Here is a 22,334-nt window from a genome sequence, read left to right as displayed (position 1 = left end):
TGCCGTGTCGGCAGCTAGCCAAGAAGAGTACGACTGCTCCTATGCCGGCCCAACTGTCTTTTTTTTTATAAAAAAAATAAATAATATGTGAACTATATATATTACTCCGTATTATGAAAGCATTTCTCGTATTCAATCTAGAAATATAAATTGTATGTCATCTATATAATTTTTTTTTTAAAAAAAATTGATGGTCGATCTGCTTGGCCAGTATTTTGTGGTTGTTATCATTATAATCAGCTATGGGACCCACCGATGAGGAGGATTAGAGCTGGCTGACCTACAATAACACTATATTATCTATAGGACGGATTTGCTAGTATCGCAACAAATACTTTCTCCGTTCTAAAATAAATTAGCATTCTAGATTCTAACACGAAAACCAAGACAAAGCATAAAGACCTGTACTTTTTAGCTTGTTTTTTCAACCGGAACAGTGTTTTTTTTTCTCTCACAACAAATCAGTTGGAACAGTGTTTCGGCTTGTTTTTCCAGCGAAGCGAACGAGGCCAAAATGATGATATTGCCCCATTCTATTTTTAGTTTTTTTTTTGTCTTTGTGCTACGTTGCTCCACAAGCCCGGCGAGTCTGCTCTTCTCTGTGTTGAATCTCGTGTCATTTGATTATTTACGGGATAAATTTTAAATTGTAAATGTATAATTATTTTAGGACCGAGAGAGTACCGCATCCATCCACTTGTCAACTTCACCGGCCGATAAGTAGTTTCCACTTCTACGACTGTGCATCTTTGAGTAATTTCCTAGCTACTACCATGCGATGATCAAAGTTTTAAAAGTTTAACTAGATCTGAGTAAAAAACATAAAGTAGAGCCTTTTTTCTGGGTGCACGAGGCAAACAACAAGAAAACAAAAGGGAAAACGCAGGCAGGCAAGCAGGGCCCCAAAGGGCAAGGGCTAGGGCCAAGAAAAGGATTGTAATGAAAGGAAGAGGATGATGCGTTGCCTTGCTATGACTCAATGCAGAGCATTTCGACAACCGAACGAGAGTGACATGACAATAATACATACACCAGTAATGATATCCATCCAAAGGAAGGCACCAGCATCCTGTGCCTGGTTGGCATTGTTTTTCTTCTCCTTTTTATTGGTATTGGTCCCCCAGGCGGCCAGGACGCCTGGTCATCGTTCATGCAGTGCAGCAGCTAGTGTTCATTCCAAACCTAACTTGACCTGTTGTAAAAAAAAAAACCCCCCTAACCTGACCTGATCGCAGCAGGAGATTCAGCCAAAAAATAAAACGAAAAAGAAAGGAACTGATCTAGCACTCTAGCAGTTGAATTCATTTAGTTAGGACCAGCAGCAAAGCAAATCTGGTTCCAATCCAGCAGCAAAGCAAATCCGGTTCCAGTCAAAATCGATTTGCAATCAAATTACAGCTGCATACCGCCAGTACGTGGTGAAGCTGAAGAGTGAAAGAGGCGGCAGAGCAGAGAGCAGAGGGCAGCAGCAGCAGGGCTGCGACAGCACATATTGTTGAGACGCATCTCGTGAGTAAATAAATAAATACACTAATCGGGTGAATGTGATTAAGTTTGCAGGAAGCGTGCCAGGCCCTTGGTTAGTCAAGCGTTGAAGAATTAGCAAGCACAGCAACGCATCAGATGTGAGATCAGAATGGCCGGCAGAGTACCGACACAGACCCTATCAGATAGATTTGATTGAGACCATCAACAGCAGAATGGCAGAGTACCAAGGTCAACACACACTAACACAACACAACAAGTTAATTAGCTGCTGGCAATGCAAGCAATTGACATCTGCACACCAGGGTACGGGCAGGGGCAGGGCAGGCACACCTCATAGTCGAGAGACGAGTCATCATAGCTCTCGAAACTTGTCATGATAATAACAAAATCCAATATGTATAGGCATATATTATTATTTATATTATGATAACCCAATCACGGACACAACCGCCTCGACACACACTGTCACTCAACGAACCATCAAAGGCCTAACATGCATAACCCACCACACCCGATGACTAATTAAAATTGTACTTTGGTAACTACTCCTGTATATTGCGTTTTGCTAATAACACTCCAGTTCAACCAGCAGGCATGGATCAGGACCATCATCATCATTTCTTCTTGGCAAGCCGCCTTGGTCACCTTGGCTCCCGTCGGGTCCTTCTTCTCCGCGCTCTTTATCACGCCCACGGCCACCGTCTGCCTCATGTCGCGAGCGGAGGATACTCCGAGAAGGTCTCCACCACCATGGCATCTTGACGAAGCCGGCGTCGCCGTTCTTGAGGAACTTGGGGTCGATCTTGGTGAGCAGCTCCGAGAACTTGACGGCGATGTGGGACGTGTACGTGTGGCAGTCCAGCACCGGGGCGTAGCCGTTGCCGATCTGCCCCGGGTGGTTCATGATGATCACCTGCGCCGTGAAGCTGGCAGCCTCCTTGGCGGGGTCGTCCTTGGAGTTGGACGCCACGTAGCCGCGCTTCAGGTCCTTGAAGCCGACGTTGTCGCCGGGCAGCGCCTCCTGCATCGTCTCGTGGTGCATCTCCACCGACTTGACCTCCGTCGTCAGGCCCGTGGGACCAAAGGTGACCACTATGCATGCCGGGCTTCAGGAGGCCCGTCTCCACGCGGCCCACGGGGACGGTGCCGATGCCGATGCCGCCGATCTTGTACAGGGGGAGCCGCAGGGGCTTGTCCGAGGGCCGCTTGGGCTCGTTGATCTGAGGGTGGGGCCCTTGTACCAGTCCAGGTTCGTCGACCTCTCGATCATGTTGTCACCCTCGAACCCGGAGATGTGCACGAAGGGGATCTTGTCCGGGTTGTACCCAACCTTCTTCAGGTACGACCCCACTTCCTTGACGATCTCGTCGTACCGAGCCTTGGAGTACTTGGGGGTGGTGGCGTCCATCTGATCCATCGTCCATGATTTGATTTATTATACACAAGAAAGTAGTAGTTGATTACTTTACTATAGAGTATATATAACCAGGAAGAGAAGAACTGAACTATATGTATACCTTGTTGCAGCAGCAGATCATCTGCCTCACCCCAAGAGTGAAAGCAAGGAGCGCGTGCTCACGGGTCTGGCCGTCCTTGGAGATACCGGCCTCGAAGCCACCAGTGGTGGAGTCAATGATGAGCACGGCACAGTCAGCCTGGGAGGTGCCGGTGATCATGTTCTTGATGAAGTCACGGTGCCCAGGAGCGTCAATCACGGTGCAGTAGTACTTGGTGGTCTCAAACTTCCACAGGGCAATGTCGATGGTGATGCCCCTCTCGCGCTCGGCCTTGAGCTTGTCAAGCACCCAGGCGTACTTGAAGGACCTCTTGTCCATCTCGGCTGCCTCCTTCTCAAACCTCTCGATGACACGCTTGTCAATGCCTCCAAGCTTGTAGATGAGGTGGCTGGTGGTGGACTTGCCGGAGTCGACATGGCCAATCACCACAATGTGGATGTGAACCTTCTCCTTCCCCATGGCGACAGGGGCAGCTGACTAATAGCTGTATGTATTTGTGATTCACAATCACAGCAGCAGAAGGGTTATTTGGTTTCTTGCCATTATAATTTGTCAAGTTTTGAAGAACGCCATTACTTTTCGTCTTATTGGAAATTTGCCATTGCTATTCTGGTTCTCCCTCTCTCTTGCCCTTTGCTACGTCTGGAGCGTAGACGGGCCCACCTGCAGGCGCCGTATTTGGGTATTGGGCCGTAATGCCCCTATGCCAGACGCTAAGGCAGCACGCCGCCGTTCTTCTCAGTCGACCCCGTTCTTCTCTCGCCTCTTCCCCCTTCTCTGCCGCACGCCCGCGCCACCGTCCCTTCTTCTCCCCTCATCCCTCCGACCAAACCCTAACCCCATCTATTTCCCCAGCGAACCAGGCGTGAGGGGTGGCGGTGAATCGAGGAGTGGTTGGCGGCGGCGATTGGAGGTGGTGGCGACGGAGACAAACCCTAACCTGCACATCTCGCCGCCAACGCTCGCGCCACCTGCCATTGCCGCAGATGATTGGAAACTAGGTTAGTGGAGCCGCGACGGCCAGCTCCAGCTCGGCGGACTGGGGGATCAAGAGCCCGCTGCTGCCCCCACTCGTAGAGTGCCCGGATTGCCGAATTCAGTTGGTACGAATCAGAAGCAACTAGCGTGCCACTTATGGCAAGACCTTCGTCAAGTGCCCAAACAACATCAAAGTAAGTCAATTTGTGTTCAATTTGGAGTTTCTTAGATGTTTTTCATGCGGCTAGGGTTTTGTGGGATGCAGGGTGACCCAACAACATGTGGCATCATAATGTCCGAGGCGCAGTACGTTGCATTTGTACGCAACCCAGAGCAGCATCAGCAGGATCGATCGAAGAAGGTGAGCCATTTGAGTTCAGGAGAAGGTGGACATGGGTCTGTCGAGCTCATTTTCGACCTGAAGCTAGAACTCAATGAAATGAAGCAGAAACTTGATAGTGTTGTGATTGATCTTTCGCTGGTGAAGGCGCAAGTTCAGAAGATCAAGATGGATTATGTTGTTATAGCAACAGTTTGTGTAGGTGTAGCTATTGGTTGTGTTATGAGCAAACTTTGGAAGTAGTGAATTGTATGCAATGTAGCTTCTGTTGGTCTTAGCTGTTGTAAGCTTTCACCCTTCATTATCTGTTGAATGTACCAGTGCCTGAACTTGATGAATGAAATCTGAAAGTTTTTCAAATAATTGGTCTCATACTTGTGCTCTGGTTGTAATCCAATTGGCCAAGTGAAAGAGAACCAAGAGACAGACCGTATAATATATAGCATCAAATGACAAATGACAGACAACATCCTTCTCTGAAGTGATTTTGTAAGCTTCTTGAACCTGACACTGAATTATTTCAACATATTTAGTAATGTGCTGACAGTATATGCAGAAATTGAGTACCTTTTCTGTTTATTTTGTCGATGAAGTGATAAAAAACAATGGTGTGTTATGTGTGGCCATGTTGCATGAGCAAAGAAGCATATATGTTTCTTTATTTTTTTCTCCTAAAAAGGAAAATAATTCTGCATAGAGCACATAGGATAAACATTGTATAGGGTAATATCTGTGTGCTAAGCACTACATAGAGCATGACCCATTCATAGGTACATATGACAGCAAAAGCAACAAATACTACTAAAAGAGAACTGCATGAAGTCACAGGCATACTGACAATATTATTGATAGTAGCATTTCAAGCTTGTTCAAGTACTCAAGCATTACAGACATCACAAAAGGCCATCACAGGCATTATAGCTAACAGTACATCGATTCAGCTTATTCTAGTACATACAGTTCATCGATTCAGCCAGTTACCGGCATTACAGCTAACAGTACATCCAGTTCACAAAAGGCCATCATAGGCATTACAAAAGGCCATCACAATCATCATAGTCTCACTATCCAGCAGAGAGGAGGTCCATCAGGCTTCTCACAACCCTTGCTGGAGGAGCAGCAGCATCCTTTTTCTGCCTCTTTTTCAGAGGTGTTTTTTTCTTCTTAGGGGTTTTCTTCTTCTTTGGTGCTTTATTCTTCTTCACCTTCGATGGTCTAGCAGTATCATCATGTGGTCTCTTCTTGTGTACACACATAGGACAGAAGATTAGTAAAATTGATGTTAACCTTTTATTTGATGAAAAGAATACAAATGGTAGAAGATAAGTGAAATTCATGTTAACCTTTTATTTGTGCTAGCAGTCTTACCATCCTCTCCAACCATTTCAAGCTTGCAAGTCTTGGAGAAGTGGCCAAAACCTCCACACCTTTTACATCTAACTTTCTTCTTGTTGGCCCTATTCTATAGGCACCCTCTTTGCCTCACAACCTTTGGCCGACCTGCTGCTCTTCCTAGTAATGGTGGGAAAACCTTGTACCCAAGATCAACTTGTGGCCATTGGGATCTATCTAGCATTGGTTCTACTCTACCTTCATAGGCAGCTCTAAACTTAGCAATAGAGTAATAATCATGCACAAAGTCAGCTACCTGCATACCTCTATTGGACAAGATCCAAGCCAAGGCATGCTTGCATGGCTTGCCAGTTACCTACCATTCCCTGCATGAACACCTCTGAATCTTAAGATCAGTTGTGTGCCGTTTATGGTTATTCCAGTCATCAAGCAGTGTTACCTCTGCAAATTCATCATCACTGACTTTAACCTTCACAACTTTTAGATTTTTGCTTATCAGGTTCAAGTCCTTCATGACATCAGGAAGGATTCCATCTCCCCATTTCTGTGCAATCTTCTTCCTTATGTACCTTTTCTCCATTATCATCTCTCTTATCCTGTTAACTAACTCATGGATATGCAGTCCTTTGAAGTCCTTGATTTGAGCATTGAAGCTCTCAGAGACATTATTTGTTAAATAATCACATTTACTCTCCTTAGAGAAGCCACATCTGTACCATATCCTAGGATGATGCTTCTGAAGGTAGTCAATAGCAGCTGGAGCAAACTCAAAGATTTTCTTCATATGCCACCTAAACATGCCTTCTGTGTAGTTCCTTGTAGCAGGATACAGATGGTCAGTGAAAACATCCCCTGAGAAGTGTTTTATGAAGTTATTGTACATGTGCCTTGAGCACTCCCTATTTTCAGCCTGTGGGAAAATAGCCCCCGCAGCTGTCTCTAACCCTTTACAAGCATCACTACATATTACTAGTCCTAGAGTGTCTCCTATGACACTGTGCAAATTCTCTAAGAACCACTTCCAGTTGTCCTCTGTCTCTGAGTGAAACACACCAAATGCAATATGGTACAACCAGTTATGCCCATCAACACCTGTTGCTGAAGCCAACTATCCAGTATACTTTTCATTCAGAAAAGATGCATCTACTCCTACAAAGGGTCTACAACCAGCTAGTAATCCATCAATGCATGGCTTCAAAGCAACAAAAACCCTCTTGAACCTATTCTTCTTACCAATCTTCTCCAACTCTATTTGTACTCTACTTCTAGGTGAACTTATTTCTAGCTGTGCAGCCCAATTGAAAAGAAGTTGAAAGCTTTCCTCATACTTACCATGTATCTGATCCAAGGCTACCTTCAAACCAGACCACACTTTTGAGTACTTCAACTTTATTCCAAAGTCACCCTCCAATTTTTTCTTTGCCTCCTTTGCTCCCTTTGTTGGGTTATTCTTAACCCAATCTCCAATCCTATCTGCACACCAGCCCTGACTGGCCATTTTCCCTTCTCTTAGCTTGGTGGTAGGACAATTGTGGGCAGCAGGAAGTTTTTTGATCTACAATAGCATAGGGTAAAAGATAAGGGTTAACAGACAATAATACATGTTAACAGAGACAATGATACATCACAAATCAGAAAAGAAATGTACATGTACAGTTTTCTTATAAAAAATGGTGGAAGCATGTATACGCCAAGGGCATCCCTCAGCAGCACACTTTGCTATGAACCTTTGCTTGTCACTTTTGTAACTAGGAGCAAGCTCAAACCCAGTCTTCACAGCATAATGTCTTAATACTTTCCTGAATGAAATGATATCAGGAAACAGCTCCCCCTTCACAATCTTCGGGTTCTCAGGGTCATGCAATACCCTGATCTCCAGAGGATTAGCATCATCCACCTTTGCCTCAACATGGACAAAGTCATCAGATGGATCAGCAGCAGCATGAGTGTTAGCATTATCAAACGGTTGTGGCTGTGCAAACTCAGTAGGTGGCGCTTCATCATACATGGCCTCATCATCAACTCCCACGTACTCTTCATCGTTATCAAAGATATCTGGCTCTCTAGCTGCCTCTCTATCTAGCTCTCTAGCTGCCTCTAAATCTAGCTCTCTAGTTGCCTCTCTATCTGGCTCTAACTCATCAGCCACCTCTGGATTCTTAGGACCACCACTATTGGGTTGTTTAGACATGTTAGCATCATGAGTGCCTAATTCTGCTGCATCATCAGGAGGAACCACACAGAGAGGCTGCAGTGCATCAAACTCAGGTTCCACACAAATTGCACTATCAAATACACCTACTATAACATGGCAGCTCATCTCCTCCTTATGCATTTCAAACAAATCAACCATCTATATCTCATCAACTAGTCTGACATCCTCATTCAATCTTTTGTCAAAGAACCAAACAGTGGGTGTCTGGTTACTACAAAGATTCATTTCAGTTGCCAGATGTTTCAACAGCAAGTCTAGTGTCAGTGACCCATACTCCACATCCCACTCAAACACTCGGCCTTTTGTGTATGATTTCCTACCAGTCGAGTCTTTGGAAGCAAAAGCTTCGACTTTAACCTCTAGCGCAAACATCTCACCCCTAAGAAGCAGTAAATTCATCCCCAAATCAAATGCACAAATCATTAGAATACCCCCAAATCAAACATCCCACCTCTAGCACAAACATGGAGACGAAGGATGCAGAAAGGGTACCTACTGCCGCTGTCCTCTATCACCGCCGGAGCAGTGGACGCGCACGAAGGCGCTAAGACTGAGCTCCCCGCCATCAGGGTGCCTCCATCACCTCCAGTGGACACGAGGTTAGGGTTTGTCTCCGTCGCCACCACCTCCAATCGCCGCCGCAAGCCACTCCTCGATTCGCCGCCACCGCTCACGCCTAGTTCGCTGGGGAAATAGATGGGGTTAGGGTTTGGTCGGAGGGATGAGGGGAGAAGAAGGGATGGTGGCGCGGGCGTGTGGCAGAGAAGGGGGAAGAAGGCGAGAGAAGAACGGGGTCGACTGAGAAGAATGGCGGCGTGCTGCCTTAGCGTCTGGCACAGGGGCATTACGGCCCAATACCCATATACGGCGCCTGCAGGTGGGCCCATCTACGCTCCAGACGTAGCAAAGGGCAAGAGAGAGGGAGAACCAGAATAGCAATGGCAAATTTCCAATAAGACGAAAAGTAATGGCATTCTTCAAAACTTGACAAATTATAATGGCAAGAAACCAAATAACCCTATATTATAGCATGCACTCACCTTGTGGCCATTGATTGACTAGCAGTAAATTAAAAAAACTAACATAACAGTTGTCGCCATTGATCGACTAAGCAAATTAAAAGCATACATAAGCAGATTAGAAAACAGTAAATTAAAAAAACTAAGCAAATGAAAAGCATATATAAGGAAACTGCTAGATTAATTGTTCTTTTCTTTCGAGTAGCAAAGGCAACATAGTTAGCCATCAAGAAAATAGAGACCGTATGCGTGCATTCAGTTTTATTGATCTATAATTAGTAATAATTCATATAGAATGGATGAAGAGCAACCAAGCTGAGTACACAATTGTAGAATTAAGATATATAAAGATAGTTACAGCAAGAACAAATAATAATGATATATACTAGTATAAACTAAGCTACTCGATAGAATAAGACTCTGCCATGTCATGTTAATAAATATTGACCAATTGAAGAAAAGCTTGTCCAACACCGGTTGAGATGGTTTGGACATGTCCAACGGAGGTCTCCAGAGGCATCGGTGCATAGTGAAATCCTATGCCAGGATAGTAACATGAAGAGAGGCAAAGGAAGACCGAAGTTGACTTGGGTAGAGGCAATAAAAGGAGACTTGAAAGGATGGAATATACCCAAAGACTTGGCCTTAGATCGGAGTGCTTGGAAAATAGTTATTCACGTGCCTGAACCTTGATTGCTTCTACTGGGTTTCAACTCTAGCCTACCCCAACTTATTTGAGACTTAAAGGGGTGAAAGCTGATATAATATGTATCGTCTATAAAGCAAAAACAAGCACAAAGACAATCCTCATTATGGCAGTCTCAAAGACGAGTTCATGAAGAAGGCAGAACTAATTTATTGTCTTCATCTTCGTCATAAGGCAACCAAATCAAGATGTTTGCATCAAATCCTCTGTAGAATTTCTTAAAGAGATGGCCTACATCAACATCAATTGTTATGGCTGATGCAGCCTCACCATAATTCATACACTATCGAATTCTTCCTTCTTTTCCTTTGTAATCTTCAGCAAAGTTGGAAGAAGGAAAGCTCAGATTTCTGAGATTGGGTCTTACAATCTTGTGCATATACAGGTTCAGCCATAGTTGTATCAACCACCAAGGGCCACTAATGGTATGCACTGGTTTATTCTTCAGCAACTAGACAACTACCTGGTGCATCAGATGATAAGCAGATCCTAGCAGGTATTTTCCAAGAGGAATTTCATTGCCAGCTGCTAGACGCTCTGCCAGACATTTATGATTGAAAGTTGGACAATAAGATGATCCACAAAAGATGAATCTTTCCAGCCACATGTTCAAGAAAGCTACATGTTCCCTTTCGGCAACAGTTGATCCGTCTCCAATGTGGTTCAGAATATAGCTTGCCCATCCTGTGCAGTCTAATATTTTGGCTAGTTTCTTAGATCTAGCACTTAAGAACTCATAAGGTTGCATTGATCCTATTATTCTAAGGCCGGTCAACATATAAACATCGACCAAAGTGATGGTCATTGGTGAAAGCTCTAGTTTGGTTTTGGTTAATTGATGAAACCCTAAGTACTAACCTAGTTTATCAAGATGATTATGAGATAGGTAGCACTACTCCAAGTGATGAAGCAATGGTGAAGATCATGACAATGGTGATGGCATAGTGATGGTCAAATGCTTAAACTTGGAAAAGAAGAAAGAGAAAAACAAAAGGCTCAAAGCAAAGGTATAAAATGTAGGAGCCATTTTGTTTTAGTGATAATGACACTTAGTGAGTATGATCACATTTAGGATAGATAGTCGTACTATTAAGAGGAGTGAAACTCGTATCGGCAAATGGTTATCAAAGTGCCACTAGATGCTCTAACTCATTGCATATGCATTTAGGATCTAGTGGAGTGCTAACACCCTTGAAAATGTTTATGAAAATATGCTAACACTTGTGCATAAGATGATACACTTGGTGGTGTTGGCACATCTACAAAGGAGGTGGTGTTTGTAGGGCCGAGCTTGCGAGGCGGGATTCGGCGCTTTCGGGAAAATGGAATGCCTATTTTCTATTGCGCCGGATGCAAATTCTTGTGGTTGGCTCATTGGAGCAAGGGTGAAGAAGTTAGAAGTGAAAAAGAGTTGATCGCGAAGATGCTGGCGTCGGTCAACTGACCGGACGCTGGACCTGAGATGCACTGGACGCTGGTTTCTGCGTCCGATCAAACTGACATGGCGACACAGTGACTAGGGTTTAGCACCGGACACTGGTCTGTGTCCGGTCAAGGTGGACCGGACGCGTCCGGTCAAAGAAATACGCCTCGGGGAGCTTACTGGAAACGACCGGACGCTGAGATCCAGCGTCTGGTCACTTTGTAACTGACGCGTCCGGTCATGTCATGATCGTTAAGATCAGACGACTCCTGTTGAACGCAGGATGACACGTGGCTTACATCGGTTGACCGGACGCTGGGTCTAGAGTCCAGTCAGTATGACCGGAGCATCCGGTTAGAGCGTGTTTTGCCCAGTGAAGGGGTATAACGGCTCTATTTGATTGGGCTCTATTTATAGCCCCATGGCTGGCTCAAGGGAGCTCTCTTGCATATTTTCATTGACATAGCAACCTTGTGAGCTTAGCCAAAGTCCTCCCACTCATCTCCATCATTGATTCATCATCTTTGTGAGATTGGGAGAGAATCCAAGTGCATTGCTTGAGTGATTGCATCTAGAGGCACTTGGTATTCGTGTCGCGCTACGGATTTCGCTTGTTACTCTTGGTGGTTGCCACCACCTAGACGGCTCGGTGCAGCGGTGGAGGATCGGCACGAGTTGGTGATTGTTCGTGGCCGTCTCCGGTGATTGTGAGGGGAGTTGTACCTTCCCCGGCAGAGCGCCGAAAGGTAACTCTAGTAAATTGCTCGTGTCATTGAGTTACCTCACTTATGGGTCAGTTCTTGCGGTGTCCAATTGTGTGGACGAGGTTTGTGAAACACCTCTTAGCCGCCGAACCACCAAGTGTTGGTCGACACAACGGGGACTAGCATGTTGGCAAGCACGTGAACCTCAGGAGAAAAATCGGTTGTCTCTTGTCATTTGCATTCTCCCGGTGATTGGATATATATTCATCTCGTGATTGGTTCATCCCCTACACGTCGGTATAATCACTCTACTCACTTACTTACATTCTTGCAAACTAGTTGATACAAGCTCTTTAGTGTAATTAGAATTGAGAGCTTGCTTTATTATTTACATTCATCTAGTTGAGCTCTTTAGAGTAGCAAGATTGAGAGCTCTTAGTGAGTAATTACATAGCAAGTTTGTGTGTCTAAGTAATCATTGCAACTAGAATTGTTGGATAAGTGGCTTACAACCCTTGTAGAGCTAGAGCAAGTTTGCATTGCGCTATTTATCATACTAATCAAATTGCTCTAGTTGATTTGTAGATTTTTAAATAGGCTATTCACCCCCCTCTAGCCATATTAGGACCTTTCAATTGGGCCGTGACAAAAAACGAAAGCATTTAAGGTGTTGGACCAGAAATAAGATGCAGAAATCAGAAGTGAATCATTCCTCTCCATTCCAGACAGTGAGAGTGTCAATCATTGATTCAAGTCATAAATCTCCCAATCTCCAGCCTTTTCCTCCGATACTCTATGAAACCAATCTCTCCATCCCTTAGGTATTTTGGGCCAGTTTCTAAAGGAAGTTTTAGTGTTCTAGGAGGACCAATCTACTACAGATTGTTTGAAGGGGATTCAATTGGTTTCTTGACTGATAAAGTCAGATGGATCAGGATCACCCATAGGCCCAAGATAATAGACATTGGGAACAACAGCTGATGGAATTAAAATTTCATTCTTCATTTCCTAGAAACTAGATAGAATAAATTTGAGAAATGGAAATATAGGGTAATGGCTAATACTTGGAAGACGGGAACTTGAAAGCATACTTATGGGACGTGGTCGCTGGTCTCCATCGTAGCCAAAATGGATCTGAATCTAAGGAAGGTTACTTGAATAACAGTTTGATAGAGCAGAGGATTTACTAGGGTTAAGGCCTTAGTGATGGCGGCTTTGGTTGTTGAGGCTTGCTCGAGAAAGAAGGGGAAAGTGAATAGGCCGAGTGAGTTGGAAATAATACTATTGGGGTACTATATAAAATTCGTACCAAGAAATCAAGAGTCGCGCGTATATTTCGGAATAAACGGTTACGACACGGTGAGCAGGTAAGTAGAAATTTTGGAATAAAATCATTTTTATCCTAAAATTGGGGGCATATGTTTACACCAAAATTTGGAAAGAAGAAAGTGGGAACTCGAAACTTCTAAGATTGTATCATCAAGGAATCAATCAGATGTGAATCGATATTAGCCTGGTTTTGAGGCAGTGTCAGAATCGGCTATTTTATAGATGACGTCAGCAGATAACGTCGATGGACTACGTATGGATGGCGTCGGGGAAAAATATGTTGGACTCTACAAAAAGGAAAAGATTAGGGTCCAAGTTATTTTAGGAATGTTTTCTTTTGTTCCAAGAATTGTAATGAGTCGTATTTGAGTAGGATTCATGTTTAGGTTCCGGGTATAAATATTAGACCCTGGTTATTGTAAAAGGAGAGCTCATAATCAATCAATATAATTACTTTTCTGGCTTCATGCCAACCCTTAGGAGTAGGAGTACCGTAGATCTCGACGAGTTCTTCAACAAGCAGGGCGGCATTGACCGATCGACCTCCGGCTTGTCTGTGAGTACCGTTATGACTTGTACCATACTTGTAAAGCTGCATCAGCCGATTGATCTTTTACGAGTATAATATAAGTTAGTTATCGATCTGTATCATTATTTTTAAGGCTGCATCAGCTGATTGATCTCTTACGAATCATAATATAGATCAAAGTTATCGATATTGTGTTAAACAACTTGTTGTTTAATACAATATCACCAGTTATCGAATATGCTAAGATTAGTAAGTTTTTTCTGCTATTTTTGGCTGATTCACCAGTTATCAATCTTGTTATAATTAATGTCCTATTAATTATAACAAATCACCTGATTGAGATAGAAATAGATCAGCATCATATCATCACAATTGGCCATCTTCTAGTCTTGTCACGCTTTGAATCTTATGATTGATGACTTGATTATGCTAGATCGACTGTTTTATCTCTATTCCAATCAAACATAGTATGTATTCAAAGACATGTTTCAATCCTGAATAAACTCACTAGTTAATGAGATCCAATCTAATGATACTACCATAGCTGCATCGATCCGGTCGAACCTCACTGGTAAGACTTTGGGTTAGAGATTATCGATTAGTGGTTTTTTTCATGGTCGAGATGTGTACTATGTATGTTTGCTATGCATGCAATCGGCTATTTTAGCCGATTCGCCTGTGCTTTCACATATATGGCACGCTTTCATGAGCCTGTCAATATATAGATGGTTTTATGGATTCTTTGACTTTAGTTTGTTATCATTATCATAGCTGCATCGATCTGGTCGAACCTTACTGTTGATGATAACAGATTAGATTCAGAGTGTTTGTAGATTCATTTGTACTAGATAGTCGATTTGTTCGCATGTTATATATTTTCTTGTTAAATTTATCGACTCAATGCTTTACACTAGTTATATTCATCTAGCTGATGATGTTACTTATATCTGGATGCATTGTACTTATTATCATAAATTAATCATGACCCATGAGCATCACAGTCCTTAACATTCGATTTCTCTTCGTATCAGCTATCTAGTCGATTCCCCTATTTGGTTGCTCTTGAAGCAGAATACTTGGAACTATCTGGGCAACATCGGAATATTCCACCCTAAAATATTGATAAAATTTTCTCTCCTTATTAATTGCAGGTCTAATTGACTAGCACGCTTTTAGGATTTTCAGGATCGACTTGTCCTGTGTTGAAGCCAAGTAGATCTCTGGATTGACTCCGCCCAGATCATTCCGGATTGTAGTGTGTCAGGCGCATCGCCACATTTTTGCGCCGACACACTTTTTGGCACGCTCGGTGGGACTTTCAGGATCGATCGGTCCTGTGTTGAAGCCAAGCAGATCTCCGGGTTAACTCTGCCCAGATCGTTCTAGCTTGTAGTGTGTCAGGCGCATCGCCACATTTTTGCGCCGATAGTAAGGCTTATTTAGCTTGCTGGTTTATTGCATTTGCAGGAAGCATTACTAATGGTGCATCCTTATGTTCAAAGTTTTTAGCAGTTATTTTTAGTTAATTAGCTAATCATTCTAAGTAAGCACCTATGCTACTTTCAAACATTTGGTAAGCAATCGGAACCATTTTACCATCTTTCATATTCTAGTTCTTACTACGGTGCTAGACCATAGCCAAGTCGGTACCATATCAAAAGAAACGGCGATTCATGAATCAATGCATTCTAGCTGTGTACCCCAAAACACACGTCTCGCTTGTGCCCCAAGCACAAACAAGACCAATCTATTCCACTCCTATCATGGGGTCTAGGTCCCGTCCAAATTTGGACTCCAAGCCCCAAACACTTGAGACTCGGTCTCAGTATGGAGCTTAGACCTCCATCTAGTACCCACCCCTAAAAGCTGGTTCAGAAAGAGCCAGAACCCATGACAATAGAGTAACAAGTCTTCCTGCTCCCATAAGCAAGTATGTGCTAAGGAAAATAAGTCTATGACCTGATTACCATCCACAGCAACGGACGGTCCTCAATCGACTCAGGTGGGACAAATGCAACCGGAGCCTCGCTCAGATGCCTAACCAAGTCTAAATCCAATGTACAATCCCGCCCGATCTCCAATTATCATCCATATATATTCTATGTGGTAGTAATATGGTAATAACAATAATAATATCTTTCCTATCTCTCGCGAGTGATAGGTAATCACTCGACTTCTACCGAAGTCCTATAGCAAAGCAGTACATGATCCTACCATACTAGAAAGACTCATAAGATAAGGATATATGTATGCAAGTGGGTTTCATTCAACTCATTAAAACTTTATGTACAAGCATAAAATAAAGTGCAGAATAATAGGGGTTATGCACCGGGGCTTGCCTGGATAAGATATAACCAAAAGTTAGCACTCCATCATGATGGCATGATCATCAAGGCACCATCTTTTTTGCTTCTCCGGCCGACTCCACGATCCATCATTATCCCTATTATGATATATGTGGATGCAACACAGAGACGTAATTAATCAACGGCAACCGCAACTCTTAAAATACGTTTACGCCTGTCACGCTAATGAGCTAGCTCTAATGACTAACGTACTAGGCCACGTATCCATGTTGTCGAATAAGGCGTTATTTCTCGATAAGTGTTTTAGCTTTAGACTTTCAAGGTGTTTCTTTATTTCATTGTTTTAATATATATATATATATATATATATATATATATATATATATATATATATATATATATATATATATATATATATATATATATATATATATATATATATATTCGAACTAGAGCTCCTTAGCTATCTTAGCAAGTCATTTATTATGGAGCTACAAAAATTACAGTGAGCACCTAATAATATTAAGAATTTACTGTGAAATTTTTAGAGCCAACACTATTACCAATTTATTACAAAAATTCCTACAAGTTTATATCTTAACAATATTAAGCATCTCAATTCAATTAGACAACTCCTGAAAATACTATGAAATTATGTGAACAAGTCATATTAACAGGTAGATCATGATTTTAGGAACCTAACAAAATTAGTTTCTTAATTTTTGGACACCAATACGATTTTATATTAAGTCTACAAGTTTAGCTCAGAAATTAAATTAGAAAAGCATTAACCAATTCCTAAGAAAAAAGAAATTTTCCTCTTCTGTAACCCGTGCTTTCCCTTCGCCTATAAAAGGGGAAGCAGGGCGCCCCATGAAAGGAGAGATCGAGACACAAGAGCATGACACGAGCACACGGCTGAGCGGCAAGCAATCTCTCAGCACCTGTTCACTCCTTCCACCAGAGACTTGGGATCCTCTACCTCTCTCGCCTGTTTGTAACCCCTATTGTAAACCAAGTGCTGGTAACATGAGCAGCAGTGAACTGGACGTAGGGACGTTCCGCCCGAACCAGTATAAACCCTTGTGTCCTCCGAGCACACCATCTGAGCTAGACGCGCAAATACAAATTTACTCGTCGGTGGTCTGAAAACAGCGACAATTTCTAAAAGAGATTTAACTGATTTATACTTTGCTGGTTTACGTTCTAGTACCAGAGAAAAGCTTGAGCATTATGAGTTTCATAATGTTAATCAACTTATGCAAAAGGCCATTTTAATTGAATTGCGCCTTAAAGAGTCTCGTGGTGCTTGTAAATCTCATCGTCAGAATATGCATTTTGTCGGTGACTGTTCCGATGATGATAATAAAGAATGTTTAGCTGCTGAAATTAAATGACCATCAGAGAATAAATTGGTTATGTGTCCTCTCAAGCCGATTAATAAAAATCGAAACGATGAAATGAAATTTACTTTTGATTTCTCTAAATGTGACCGAATCTTTGATAAATTATTAAAATTCGGTTATATTAGAATCAATTATACATTGCCTTCGGCTGATGAGTTAAAGAGAAGGGCTTATTGCAAATATCAAAATTCTTTTTCTCATGCCACTAATGATTGCAATGTTATCGGTCCTTAATGAGGGACGATTGAGTCTCACTGAAATACAAGTTGATAAGACCCCTTTTCCCATGCACATGGTTGAAGTAGGGGCGACCGCTATTTTGATTCGTCCAGAGCAAGCCGATAAAGCCTAAGGCAAGAACGTGATTATCGGCGAACCACGTGTAGCATCGAATGTCGAAACGAATTCGGAGCGCAAAGTGGTGCTGGAGAATGATAGGCCTGTTGACAACCAAAATTATCTATTTTGTGAAGTTGTCAAAATTTGGAACAGACTTCACCATTGCGTTCCTCTCGTCGAGACGGTCAAAAAACATATATGGAACGTCTCATTCGGAGTCTGGATGAAGGAGTTGTTTCCTCAAGAAAATCTCACCCTACCAGAACTTCGAACCTCTATCAGAACGTCTGATTTTCGCTTAGAGGTTCTGAGTTTGTGCGGAAATCAAAACTTCTGGCCCACTATCAGAACTTCTGATTTTTGCCTAGAAGTGCTGGCTTTGTGCCGAAATCAGAACTTCTAAACCCCCCATCAGAATTCTGATATTCGCCTGGAGGTGCTGGCTTTGTGCGAAAATCAGAGCTTCTGACCCCCTGTCAGAGCTTCTGATTTTCGCACTCTGAATCAGGGAGAGTCCAAACTCGATCCCAACTCTTCTAAACTCGTGGAAAACTTGGAGATTAAGTCTTGGGGAGGTTTTCTACTGGGATAAGACCACCCCTATATATATATATATGAGAGGATCATGACCGATTGAGTTTCCATCTATCCAATCGTCATGCAAACCAATCTATTAACTCCTTTTGCCCTAATTTCCCTCTCTCAACCGTTCTTGCTGTTCATTGAGTTTCTCGGCGAGATTCAACGGCATTCTAGGCGGCTTTGCTGGTCCTAGGAGATCCTCCACGTGCTCCTCCCTGACGGGGCTTTCCGGGCGAAGTTTGAGAGCTTTTCCGTCCGAGAACAAGCTATACATCGGTCTCTAAATTGGTTTGATCGATTACGCCGCGTTCTTGCTGCGTTGCAGGTTGTGTGCAACCTCTTTGGACGTCGGCCCTACTGATGTGTTGGCTTGGGGTCATCTTCAGTGTCAACAAGGCCAGTGTTGATCTTCAATACAATCCCATGTATTTTTGATAAATTGATGATCTCCTTGCTCAGGGGTGCCCAAGCTGCTGTTGGCATAGTTAATTCCATTGAACCGGCACTGGGTAATAGCACGGAGTATCTTGACATATACATTGGCCAATTCAGAGTAGTAGAAACAGACCAATAAACACCATAACAGCGAACCAAATTACCTTACGAAATTGAGGCGGAAGAGGATCAAATCAATACCACAATAAACAAGATTGCGACAAAGTCAGAAAAAAAAAACAGAAAACTAAATCTAACGCCACCACTGATGAAACCGGAGTAGAACAAAACAAAATTGGTTAGGGAGAGGGAGTAGAAACGTCCGTAGGGATGGGTTGTCGGCGCCATGTTACTTAATGTAAAATTGCGACAAGTTACTTAATGTAAAATTCAAAGCAGACAATACATATTTCTATTTTTAATACAATTTTGATATACAAAGATTTATTTATCTCCCTTTGCAACACACGGATGCATTTGCTAGTATATAATATAATAGTTTTGATGTAACAGAAGTTTACATATACGTACGTATATGCCATTCATATAACTCATTGGTATTTATATGTATATATATTGGAGGGTACATATTATGTATATAAGGAGTTGGTCACTGGTCCGGCCTCACTACACGAATACACGGGAAGAAAAGCAACGATTTTATTGCTCTCTCTTTCTTCATCGTTGAGCTTCTATACTAGCTAAGCTAGGAAATTAATTCATTAATGTCCTCTAGTAGGAGTATATTACTATGTTTTATGCATGCATCTTCATGTGAGCGCTTGGCAGGCATGCATTCATGCAAGAGCCTAAGGGGTCGATGTGCATGATGCACGCATGGACGAATTGAACAAGCTACTGTAAATACTAGCTCGATGCATGCATGTGTAGGTGTGACGATGGAATGGGCCTCTAGCTAGAGCAGCGTCGTGTCGACACGCCAGACCATGATTTGGGAACAGTTGGAGTACTCAGGGATGGGCCTCGTTTTGTTGTAGTCTGCCACCACCGACCTTTGCACAAACTTGATGGAATCCTGGATGAATGGGGGAAAATCAGCAATATATAATTCATGCAATCATAATTATATGCTGCATCGTAAAATATACATGTGGATTGATACACAGTTGGCAAAACATGAGCTGCCACGTCGGTACTTTTCGTGTCAGCATTATTTTGTCGTACCACACAACGATTAATAAAAGTGTTAGATCAAAAAAAGTTAGGGCATATTATTTTAAAATATTGATTTGGAATGGAAAAGGTTAAAAAGACGGATAAGGCGATCGGAAGAGGCTATGTTAAGTTCGTCGTAGAAGGCTGTTTGGAACCGGATTAATTGGCTCATAGAGACAAAAAAAAATGTGCATGGGACCACCAGGCTAAGCGTAGTCCCCACCCAATGCGTGAGCGGCCGAGAAGAGAAGAAAGGCTCTCTCGATCTCTCAAGTTTTTCTAGCTCCACTCCAAGCGAACAACAAGTCACGCTCAAAACAGGGCGTGAGTGCCGGCCGGTGAGAGACATGATCACATGCATGACATACTACGGATGGGAAATGGTGGGACAGGGGAAGGAGGAAGAGGACGACGACACAGTGCTCTCCTACACTCTACTAGCAGGCAGCAGCTAGGCGACGGACGACGCGCCAGAATTATGGCTTAATTCGAGGGACGCGAGATTATCATTATTATTATTAATGGTAGTGCATGCAATTAATCTGCAACGTAGTACCCAGGCACAAAGCCAGCGGTGGGGCTAGGGGCTCTAGCGCCCCCCCCCCCCCCCCCCCCCCCCCCCCTACCCATCCTGCGCATGTGGAGGATTACCGGCCGGCCATCAGTGACCTACTAGCGAATGATTACCTGCCGGCCATAGTGTTCCTACTAACGTTGCACTGATGGATCCCATAGTGTTCCACTCGACTACTACGATACGATACGAACGATTACCGGCCGGCCAGGCGGCCACGGCCAGTGAGTAATAATAAGATCCATATCCATCGGTCGGAGCAGTAGAAATTATATGTATCGATGATGGGCAAAATTAACAACAACAAAGCAAAGCAAAAACAACTCGGATTAATCATGAAAAATTAGCTAGCTACGTACCTGATGTGCCTGAGGTGTTCCAGCAGGCGGACGTCGTAGACGTCGGCGAGTCCCGCGAAGAGGACGACGCCGCGCAGGCGGTGCTGCTCGATGTGCGCCAGCGCCTGTTTCCTCTGGTGGTGCCGCTCCTCCTCCCACGCCTCCGACGTGAAGTTCTCCCCGTAGGTCAGGTGCCGGTACACCACCCCGGTGCGCCGGAGCAACCGCGCAGTGGGACCCGCCTCCCGGGCGGACTCCACCACCAGCCACACCACGGGAGGGGACACCAGACGCAGAGCGTGCGCCGTGCGCGTCAGCCCCGCCGACCGCCGCTCGCGCTCCGAAAGCCCCGTCGACGTCGTGGTCGTCGTCACCACCACACAACCAGATCCAGAGGAGGCTGCTGGTGCTGCTGCTGCTTCCCCTGCTGCTGGTACGACTGGTAGTGCTGCAGCGTCAGAAGGTGGCCAAGTGCCCCCGCCGCCGCCGCCGTGTTGTTCATGGCGTTCAGCGCCCGGAACACCTGCGCCGTGGCGGCGGCGTTGGCGTGGACGGCCGCACGGGAGGAGGCGTCGGTCCAGTCGGAAGGGGCGAACCCGGTCAGGAGACCCACCAGGAAGCACACGCACGAATGCAGCATCGCACGCCGCAGCGACAGCGGCCGCTGCTTCGTCGCCCGTGCGTGCTGCTTGCTGTTGCTCATGTGCTTGGAGTTGGAGTTGGACGACGCCGGAGGAGCCGCTGAAGCACGATGATGAGAATGCTTGGGCGAGGCCATGGCGCTACCTAGCTCGGCCTGCCTGCCTCCGCTCAGCTAGCTAGGCAGCTAAGTGCGGTCGCACGCACTCAGCTCTACCGTGGGACTGTGGGAGCGGGAGCGGGAGCGAACAATGCAAGTTAAGCGGTGACCGATAGATAGATAGATACTAACCCTATGCTACGAATACATGCTGGTGGGGGGAAAAGCTAATCTCTCACAACTAAAAAGACTAAAGAGTGGACATCGTTTTGGTGCGACATTCTCACGTGAGGTCCATCGTCCTGTCTGCTACGTTCTCGCAGCCTCGCTCCGACACCCATCCCTTGCGACAACATTGAAAAGGAAAAGCGCTCCCGTGATTCAGTCTCGATCCGCGATACATCCGCCCACCTCCACATCAGAGCGCCCCAGTCGTCGCCCTCACACAGCTGGTCGCGCCCACCTCGAGCTGGCTGCGACGCCGCCCGCGCTCGCCCACAGGTGGCCGCGTCACCGCCGCACACCCCCACCCTACGCCCACGTCCGCTCGCAGGTGCCCGTGCCCGCCCTCTCCGGTCCGCCTCCACGACGAGCTCCGCCCCCAGGCAACCCGCGCTCCATCCCTCCCTGCGCAGCTGCACTGGCCCGCCACAGGAGGTCGTCCGATCGTTGTCCGCCTACTCTCTCCCTGTAGCGCGCCCCGCGGCATGGCTCCTCCCTACCCGCATTGGCGCAGCATCCTCCATCCTCGTGGTGCCCCCCATCCGCTTCTGCCCCGTCCACCTCGTCGGAAGCCGGCGACCACGGATCTGCGACGCGAGGTCAAGCTTCTCTCGGA

General features: G+C 44.7%; 3 pseudogenes; all 3 read right to left on the bottom strand.

Annotated features, from left to right (window-relative positions):
- Window positions 1–1,980: 1,980 nt before the first annotated feature.
- Window positions 1,981–3,464, bottom strand: LOC136547538 (elongation factor 1-alpha-like; annotated as a pseudogene).
- A 1,688-nt stretch (window positions 3,465–5,152) lies between these two features.
- Window positions 5,153–7,691, bottom strand: LOC136547537 (uncharacterized; annotated as a pseudogene).
- Window positions 7,692–19,256: 11,565 nt separating this feature from the next.
- Window positions 19,257–21,662, bottom strand: LOC136547536 (probable beta-1,4-xylosyltransferase IRX9; annotated as a pseudogene).
- Between the last annotated feature and the right edge of the window lie 672 nt (window positions 21,663–22,334).

Source organism: Miscanthus floridulus, chromosome 3, assembly GCF_019320115.1.
Source record: "Miscanthus floridulus cultivar M001 chromosome 3, ASM1932011v1, whole genome shotgun sequence".
Taxonomy (NCBI): domain Eukaryota; kingdom Viridiplantae; phylum Streptophyta; class Magnoliopsida; order Poales; family Poaceae; genus Miscanthus; species Miscanthus floridulus.
Note: the sequence above shows the minus strand (reverse complement) of the source record. Positions and strands in the feature narration are given on the sequence as shown.